Raw genomic sequence first — 9,620 nt, forward strand, 5'->3', positions numbered from 1 at the left:
CAGAGCGAGATGGTGCAGGAATTCTCCCACTGAAATTAGAAGCCTGAGTAGGCCTCCCTCTGGAAATGGTCTTGGTGGTGTCTGTGGGATCCCTGGGGAATGAGAGTGGGTAAAGTAGTGAATGCTCCCATTGGTTAAGCAGTCAGCTCACCTTTTATGTTTCCAAAGAGACTGGATGAGCACAGCGAGCACAGCATTCTAGCTCCTCCTTCGGAAGTTGATTCAGTCATGGCATTTCTGCCACTGTGACTGGCACTCAGAAGTGAGAACTGTTATCTGGGTTATATTTTTCAGAGAGAAAGCCTGTTTCACTTCTACTTTTATTCCAATGACTTTAGAATAATCCTTGTTTAAAGAGGAAAATGGATTTTTATTGGTCTTATTTTTTAAATGGACATATGTAATTTTAATTTCTTAAAATTCGTGTTCCAGAACCAGCAAGTGCTCCAGTGTGACAAGCCTCGTAGGCCCCTACATATTTATTAATATGGATTATCCTTTAAAGCCCCAGAAGCTGTTGTGTTGAGCTTTGAATTGGTTCTCATGCATATGATATTCTGAGTCCTGCTTGCTTTTAGGAACATGCCTATTGGCTCTTCTGTAGGGGAGGTCCGTTGGGCTTTTTATTATAGTCAGCTTTCAATTCCATCTTAAAAATAAATTTGCGTTTTTTTCCTTCTCATTCCTCCTCGCTCCCTTTGCCCTTTTACAAAGGGTCTATTCCCATACCTGTGAAGTATGTACAATTCAGAGTTTTTTCATTTCTTATATTCTCTTCCCCTTGGTTTTTAGCATTATTCCTGCTATTTAGGAGAAGCGATCTTATTTAGGGAATTTAAATGGTTTTTACAGGTTCTCCATTTTTTTGGGGTCAATGAGTCACATATCTTTGAGGTGCTGTGGAATTAGGAAACTGTCTCCTTTTTCTTTCCTTCCTTTGTCTACTCATTCTTCCTGTTCCTTTCTGTCTTTCCTTACCACCTATTTTCTCCCCCATGAGCTCTGGCTAATTTTGTAAGCCCTAAAACTATGAAGTTTCTTGATACAACATACAAGATGTAGTTATGTAGCTGCGATAGTTTGCATTGCTAGAAAATAGACCTTCAGTTAATCTTCATGACTCTGGATGCTCCTTCAGCCATCAGGATCAGATTTTTTTAAAGATGAGTCATATATACATTTTTAAAAATTGATTTTAGAAAGAGAGAAACATCGATTCGTGTTACACTCATTTATGCATTCATTGATTGATTGTTGTATGTGCCATTGAACCCATAGCCTTGGCGTATTCAGGTGACACTCTGACCAACTGAGCTACCCAGCCAGGGCCAGACACATTTTTCCATGAATTATACTTACTTGCCGTTTCATTTCTGACCAGGGGTTCACACCTCCTTTTATTATAGTGGCATCAGTTTCAGATTCTTTTGCGTTGGAAAGTACCCCTATAAGCCAGCAATGCCATTTATGAGGGAGTGAATTTTTCTGTCTCTGTCATTAGCTGGTTTTGTCTTTGTGATCTTCACCCTCATGCCTTGGAAAAAGCTGTAATCACTCTATCCAGGAAGATAGACACCGATGGTCAGAGCACAGCACAGACTTCCTGGATGACCACGATCATAGAGATGATTTGTTAAAAAGTCTTCATGACTCCTCAGACCAGCCATTTAGCAGAGAAGGCCCTGGGCTCCATGACTGACTTTCAAAATGTCAGTTCTGAGACTCCTCTCCAGGCGGCCAGTTGATTATTTCCAGCAGTGTTTCCCATAGCTTTAAACTGTCTTAAAGTGACAAGTACCTCAGTTGGCAGCAAATAGACATAATAGAAAGTGAAAAATAGCAGTTTGGGGGCAGAGGCTGTTGGTTAAAGTTGTAGACTAAAGGAGCTCTATAGTGGGAAGCCTGAATGCCTTTGTGAGTTATGTACATGGTGAAATTTTATCCCTCTGCAAAGAACTGTTAAGACCTTGGGAATGTACTATTTTTGACCTCATGTACAGAAATTGAGGCCTAGGCTATTCGAACCTGAGTTGATTGGAAGAAGTAATTTGGCTGTACAAGTAGTTGATCCCCTGCTTCCAAATACCTACTTAGGGAGGGTGGTAGCTTGCTCCAGAGTGACTTTTCCTGATTCATGTCTTCATTTCAGTGAGAAAGCAATGTGAGTTAGGGAAGGATTTCTCTCTCTTTATGTTTAGTAAACTTGTGAAATAAAGTTTCCATCTCAAGACCAGTTACTTTCTCTATGTTTGAATTTAGGGTGAGTAAAATCAAACTCCGCTTATTACTTCCTGTCTGGTAGTTGGAGACTGAGCTGTAGGCAGCGGAGATGACAGTGGGTCCTGCAGCATGAGAACTGCTCTCAGTGAAGGACGGTGCCTCTGGTGTGCTGCGTGTCCTTGCCCTGCCTGCCTGTGTGGCTCTGCCCCAGATGCTTCAGGGCTCCCATGTGCCTGGAGATTGCTGAACTTAGTAAACCTTTAGAAGCTGCTCTTGTCTCCCTCTGGCCACTTAGTGTACTGGCTCAGTCACTACTTGAAGCCCCCATTTAATTTTCTCTGGTAGTTGCAGCTTTTGCAATTTCAGCATAGTCTCATTTCTCAGACTGATCTCATCAAGAAGGATTGAAGGGATAACTATGAAGTGAGCTGGACATTGGAACCACGTCTGCTGCCATGTCAGCATTTTGCTCTGCAAATATCAAGCTACAAATTGGCCCTAGGGCCCAGGGATTCATCGGCATTCAAAAATCTATTGCCTCTCATCAGCCTGACCAAGTTGTGTAGAGCATGTCTCTCATTTATATAAGAGCTGACTGGCCTAAAACATTTCCTCTTGACTTTCCCACTCAGATTACTTTCATGAGACCAATGACCAAAAATAAGGAAAATTTAGCAGCTTTGATATCTCCTAACAAATTTCTATCAGCCACTTCATCTCGCCAAAACTAGTTTATTTCTCCCCCTAAATTCATCAATTTATGTCTTGTACAAAGGATATTTTGCTGGCAATAGTTCCATTATAGTTCCACTGTTTCATTTTGTGCTAATACATCCCACTCTAGGCCCTAGTCCTCTCTTCATTGACTATGTTCCCTTCAATCCAATCCCCACTGAGCATATATGATAGAGATTTGATTAATAAAAGGACCCAAATAGGCCAGATAGTCCCCCTAGGCCCTGATATCCATAAAAGGCTTGGGGTTGGATTATGCAATTGTCCTCAATTTTTTTGTTCTAGAAAAAAATCAAAAAAGATGGGCTCAGATGGATGCTTGCGCAAAAATGGTTCTTAGCTGTGTACTCATAACTTTTCTCTGAATTGAGGAGTGAGTGTTGAAGTAGGAGGAAAGGAAATTAAATGTCCTTGTATTTTTTGGACTCAGGTCTGACATATGAGATAATAACCTATATTGAAATGCCAAGAATTTTATCTGAACCAAGGAGAGGACAGTTTGACAGATTTATTATGCCTTCATGTTACACAGGAGCAGAAACTAAGTAATACACATAAAAATAGCCATTTTACAAGGTAAATGCACTTCCAACCTTTTGAGTCTGTTTTGATGTAGCAGAAATTACTTTTTTAGGGAAACCTATGCAATTGTAATCTGGTGGTGTCTCTTGCTAACTTAGCTTATGGACTCAGTTACTGTTGAGTTGGATTCTACATGGTTACTACCTTCAAAAAGGGTGTTCAGTGCCTTATGTGATGGAAGCCAGAGCCTGCTGGGAATAAACAATGCAAATTCACGTGAATGTCAGCGCACAGCTTTAGTGAGGATGGGAGTGGCACACAGCCTCCCAAAATATGGGGCTTTGGGTTCCTTGCCCCAACCCATGTGTGTCATCTTCCTCCTCACACTCTTGACAATAACTTGAAAATGATGAAATCACATTCTCTGAACTTTACTAGTATATGGACAACATTTTTATTATGTTAACATAATAGATAATTCATAATGTATTAGAACTGTTACAGCCTGCAATTGCCTCAGTTTCCCATGATGGTGAAATAGCAAGAGTAATGAATCACCGGGTAAGTTTTAGCCTGTGAGTAATGCCTTAGTGTTACTTAAAAATATTTTTCATTTGTATTTAAAATAAATATTCATAAATGTTTGAAAGGAACAAAATGATCAGGGATGGCTCTTTGCCATGGGTCTCATTTTCACTCTTTTCTGTAAGAAAAAATGTCAGTGTTTTATTATATATTTTTTCATTTTTATTGTACAAATTTGTAAGTAATTCCAATTTTAATAAAGTTTTATAGACTATATAGTGGTTTCTCTTAATGAACATGCACTTCTCTTGCTTGGATCTCTTGTTTTCAGTTCATGAGTAAGTAGCTCCTCAGTTTCATCTTTTTAATGCGATCATTTGCATGCCCTCTATTTTCCCTTTTCTTTCTTAACCACTGCTGCCCATCTTGGGTATCTCTTGCTCTATTTTCATCCCGGGGCTGAATGATTTCCCAAGATGCCAGATCTCTAAGGGCTATTCTTACAGAAGTAGCAGGTTGTACTATTATGCTGTCTCATAAAAAACAATATATAGGGCCCTGACTGGTTTGGCTCAGTGGATAGAATGTCGGCCTGTGGACTGAGGGGCCCCAGGTTCCATTCCGGTCGGGGGCATGTACCTTGGTTGCGGGCACATCCCCAGTAGGAGGTGTGCAGGAGGCAGCTGATGGATGTTTCTCTCTCATCGATGTTTCTAACTCTCTATCCTTCTCTCTTTCTCTCTGTAAAAAATCAATAAAATATATTTTTATATTATATATATATATATATATATATATATATATATATATATATATATATGTTATTCCTGGCCTAGGGAGCTTCTCTGTGCTTTAGTTCTTTAAATTTTTAAAAATGATATAAAGTATTTGTTTTATTTTCCAATGGGGTGAGGGGCAGACCCATCGATCCTACTGTGAAATGCCTGCCAAAAACTTTGTGTAGGGTGGGAGAGGGAGCAGGGCTCTAGTGAGCATTAGGGGTGTGGAATAAAACCAATTACATCTAGGCCCAGCTTCTGTAGTAGGAATCTGAATCTTCTATTTTTTATGTTTTGGTTTTTTTCTTTGCTCTTGGAATCTGTTATAGCATTTGCATTAATTCTGTACCTGTCTCCTCTTTTCTTAGTTATTTAGATTACATGGAAACCCATTGTCCATTTTTCAAAGATGGTGAAAGGAAGAAAACAGGATGCAGACTATGTAAATTTATGTAGATTAGTGCACAGTAATGGCATCATTTTTCCTTTGCCTTCTATAACTATACTAGGTAAATAAGAGACATAGATGATCATTAATGGCTATTAATAAAAAGTTAAAGCATAATTGCCAGGAATGCTACATCATAGGGTTTCAGGGAGAGAGAAAAAAAGATAAGGTGTTTAAACCAGTTCTCACACTTTAAAAATGCACAGGGAACATCTGGGGAGCTTGTTTAAATGCAGACTTCTGCCTCGGTAAGCCCGATTGGGGCCTGAGATTCTGCATTTCTAATAAGCTCCCAAGTGATTCAGCTGCTGCTGATCTGTGGACCTCACTTCGAATAGTAAGAATGTAAAGCACTTACCTTGTTGCCTGGCACATACTAAGTACTTGGTCAATGTTACTAATTGACACCAGATAATTTGTGAGAGTCAAGAAAATCCTTTGCCCACCAAATAAATATCTTCACCATATCTGAAAACTGTTTTTATTGCATAACATCTTTTCAAAAATGAGTATCTCTGGGAGAATGAATAAATGTGAATTAGTTTAATCAGATTGTTGGCTTCCAAACTCTGTCAGAAATCTGCACTAAGTACTTTGGAAGTTTCTTTTTTTGCCAGCTTTATTGAAGTATAATTTAAAACAATTATTTTTAATTGATGTTTAGAGAGAGAGGAAGGGAAAGGGAGACGGAGAAATATCGCTGTGAGAGCTGAACATCAATCAGTTGCCTCCTGCATACCTCCTTCTGGGGATCAAACATGCAACCCGGTATGTGTCTGGAATTGAACCAGCAACCTTTTGGTGCATGGAATGGTGTCCAATCAACTGAGCCACACCAGCCAGGGCTGAAGTATAATTTATATACAATAAAATTCACCAGTTTTGAATTTTGACTAATGGAGACAGTTGTGTAATCATTTTCACAATCATGATATAGAGCCTTTCCATCATCCCCAATAATCCCCTCATGCTCCTGCACAGACAAAAAAAGATTTTTTTAAACACCAGTTTGTTGTTTCACTTATTTATGCATTCATTGCTTGCTTCTACGTGCCTTGATGGGATTGAACCCAGAATCCTGGTGTATCAGGATGATGCTCCAACCAGCCAGCCACCCAGCCAGAGATAGACTAGAACTGTTAATGGAGGGAAAGAGAAAGGTGATTTTGGAGTCAGTGGAGAAGACCAATAAGCTCCAGGTGCTTCAGTTTTGTTTGAGAAACAGGAGATCACAACCCCACACCCTCCCCCCCCCCCCCATGCAGCTTCACCTCAGGAATGCTTTAACAGATCTTAAAATCTCAGATGACATGGAGGTGTAGTTTACACCTGGTTACTTTTTTTAAAAAATATATTTTATTGATTTTTTACAGAGAGGAAGGGAGAGAGATAGAGAGTTAGAAACATCGATGAGAGAGAAACATCGATCAGCTGCCTCCTGCACATCCCCCACTAGGGATATGCCCGCAACCAAGGTACATGCCCTTGACCGGAATCGAACCTGGGACCTTTCAGTCCGCAAGCCGATGCTCTATCCACTGAGCCAAACCGGTTTTGGCGACACCTCGTTACTTTAGAGTGACTTACTTGTCCCACTTTGCCTAGAATGTTCCTAGTTTTAGCACTCAAAATTTCCATGTCCAGAGAACTCAGCTTAGATCCCAGACAAACCCTAGCTTGTGATGTTTATGCCATTGTTTCTAAGCTTAAGGTTGCCATCTCATTTTAAAGTTGCTTCTCTTGTGAGCACATAGTAGGCACTCAATAAATGAGTGAACGGGTGGACACACATAAACCCCAGTTGTAGGTGGCTGCAGATCCTGGCCTGGAGAACAGGAGACCTGGGTTCTGGTCCGACCTCTGCCAGGCTTGCAGTGGTGTGGTCCTGGGAAAGAGGTTTCTCACTCTAGGTCTGTTCATCTGTGTCCTTCATTGTAGTAGGGAATCTGTAGTCATTTCTGTCTCTGACACTGATACCGTTCTACCTGTATTTGGGATCATGTTCTTTGTCTCTACCACTCAGCCTTTTTCTCTCTCTTCCTTGCCTTCCACCCGCCCTCCCATATGCTAGTATATATAGTAAATCAATAAATTATGAAAGGGCAGGTTGATAATGGACTGCTGATGGGCCAGGCTTCTGCAGAATGCTTCTGCAAAGCAATAATGTTTGGACCTTGAACCAAGCAGCTGTGACTGCAAGTTGGAAAATCAAGTCTGCCTTCAGCTAAGTGTGTCTGTATTTGTGCATGCCTGGGAAGGAGAATGGTGGGAGCCTGCTGTTCAGGATTTTCCCTGGGTGGGTGAGGGGGTACCCTGGAAAGCAGAATTTTATAAGCTGCTTACTGTTGAAGACAGGTTATTTCCAGCTGGCCTAGTGCCCAGGAAACATTATCTCGAGGTCTTATTCAGTATCCTAGCACAGAAGGATTAAAGTTAGAAATGCCAGGACTTGGGCTGGAACCTCTGGCTGACTTAGGGTCAGCATTCTGTTTATGGTTCTGCCACATACTGCCTGTGGAAGGATGGGCACACTGTAATCTCTCTGAGCTTCGATGTTTGCCTCTAATTTTCTTTTTTAATGGAATATCTGCACTACCTACTTCACAGGGTGGTGTAATTCAATCTGATGATACAGGTGGGAGTTAATGAAACTGATGTCTTTACAAATGTCAGACATTATACTAACTTTAGTTTTTAGATCTGTATCATGGAGTCTGATTCATGAGGGGGAGGGGGTGGAGAGGAATTTGGGTATTTTGTCTTCTTAGTTCTCAAAGTAATGCCATTGACAACCCCTGACTCAATAATAAGGAAGGGTAGGTTTGAGGGAGGTACTGAGTCTTCGTTAGGAAGATACCCAAGCCTACCTTTCTCCTTGACAAATTCCCGACTTTGGAAAGCTTATCCTTAGCTATAAATTCCACTCGTATTCTCATTTCCAAATTTTTGGGACAATGGCACAAGAACTCTACTTGAGCTGCTCAGCTAAGGCCAGCCAGATACTCTTTCCTACTTTCTTGTGACTTTCTTGTGACTACTGTTTCCCTTCTGGGCTTCAGGCCTGTGAAGGGTTAAGCGAACCACACCCTCAGCGGGAACAGCCTCGGACTTTGTGCTGAGCAGCCGTCTCTGGCTTCTGGCTTGACCGACACAAGGAGCCCCGGCTGGAGGAGGCAGCACAGACAAGGTCAGAACGGGTGGACACTGGCAAGAGGAGGGCAGCTTCTTTCCTGGCCTCTCAACACCATGGACAGCTCCTGTTAAAGGCACCTCTCCACCTTTGGGGCGGGCATCCTATGCCCCCTTCCTGTTGAGTTGGGCTTTCATCCACCGTCCTCCAAGGAACAGTGAAGCTACAGCCTCGTTCCAGTGTTGGGTGAGTCTAGCCTTGACCCGTCACCGCTCCTCTTTTGCGTACTGTTGTACCCATCTGGGGGTGGCTTCCTTTTCCCCTTCCCTACCTCCAACCAGGCATATTTCCACTCCCCTCAAATCCAAATTAAAAAAAAGATGCCTTCTTCCAGCCCTGCTTCTGCTTCTCACCCTCCCCTGCCAAGTTACTTAACCACTTGTGTTCAAAGTGACAATTGCGGTCTTTTCCTGGAGCTTGGGGAAAGCAGAGTGAAGAAAGAAGGCAGCTGTATCCCCTTCTTGCTCAACCTTTCATTCCTGCTTTCTTCCCCTCCCCCACGCAGGTTCAGCTGTGCAGGAGAGGAGGAGGATATGGCTCCTTGATGCCTGTGGGGAGTGGCATTGACCATTGTACAGATAATTCTGCTCTGTACCAGGGCACCCCACCTAGTCAGTGCCACAGGAAACACTGAGGAGGGCTGGGCTTCCTCCTGAGGGCACACGTACTGTGTGCCTGCTGCTGGGACCGAGGCAGGGGGCCAGGCTCCCTGTTTTCTCACTCTGCTCCTTGTTCATTTCCTACTAAAAAGCTGGATGTGTCCACCAGGGACAAAGTCTAGGCCAGGTTATAGGAATTCGTGTGAAAACTGGAAATAGAAAAATAGGGACAGAAGTGTTGGCACATCCACAGGTCCTGAAAGCTACTAGTTTGTTGGGGGAAACAAAGCTCACTTTGATTTTCTTTGGGGTGTTCCAGTCTTCTATGGAGGAACTCCCAATTCCGTCCTCAAACTCTTCACTTCGTCCGGTCCCCATTTAAAAAATGAATCTCACTGTAGCAATGAGAGGGGAGGAGAGACCTTTGGAAGAACCTTTGAAATGGGCGTGTGTGGGTTGGGTGACTGAAATAGGGGCTGTGGGACGTAGGGAGTTGAGAACTGAGACAGTGGTCAGGGAGTTTAGACCCTAGCAGGGCCTCCGTGCAGGGAGGAGAGAGCTTTTGGTGCCTGGCTGTGGGCAAAGCTTGTCCTCTCTTGCAA

The sequence above is a fragment of the Myotis nattereri genome, assembly GCF_964212035.1.
Source record: "Myotis nattereri genome assembly, chromosome: 2".
Lineage (NCBI taxonomy): Eukaryota > Metazoa > Chordata > Mammalia > Chiroptera > Vespertilionidae > Myotis > Myotis nattereri.